This window comes from Monoraphidium neglectum, assembly GCF_000611645.1.
Source record: "Monoraphidium neglectum strain SAG 48.87 unplaced genomic scaffold scaffold01923, whole genome shotgun sequence".
Lineage (NCBI taxonomy): Eukaryota > Viridiplantae > Chlorophyta > Chlorophyceae > Sphaeropleales > Selenastraceae > Monoraphidium > Monoraphidium neglectum.
Genome location: NW_014011705.1, coordinates 1 through 495, shown reverse-complemented (window position 1 = coordinate 495; position 495 = coordinate 1).

Below are 495 nucleotides of genomic sequence, written 5' to 3'. Positions count from 1 at the left end.
CCGCCGCTCTCGGGGCCCGATGCGCCCGAGCGCCGGAGGTTTTCGGGCTTGCGTTGCGCACGTGCTGGTTGTGTATAGGCGCGCCGCCGCATGCTGGGGAAGGTCCCCTGCTGCTGCGGAGAGCGATGTCATCGCGTGCGCGGGACAAGGGCGACCCCCGGCCAGGCTCAGCGGCACCCGCCGCTTGTGCTGCCTGCTAAAGATTTGACGTCTGATGTCAGACACACATTTCAGAAGGAGTCTCAACCCTCATCACCTGCAATGCAGGTGGCCCGCGCCCGCCAGCGCGGGGAACGCGTCATCGGGGAGCCCGTCGCCTCGGGATTAGCCCTCAACGAGTCGTGGCTGTGGCACCCGAACTTCACGGTCGCGGCGCAGGTGAGGGCGCGGCCGCCAATCGTGTCTGGCTGGCCCAACGCACACGGAAACCACGAACCAAGCATGAAAATGCTCCTGCTTGTCAACGGTTACGCCCCACCCTGCCCAGCCCTACCC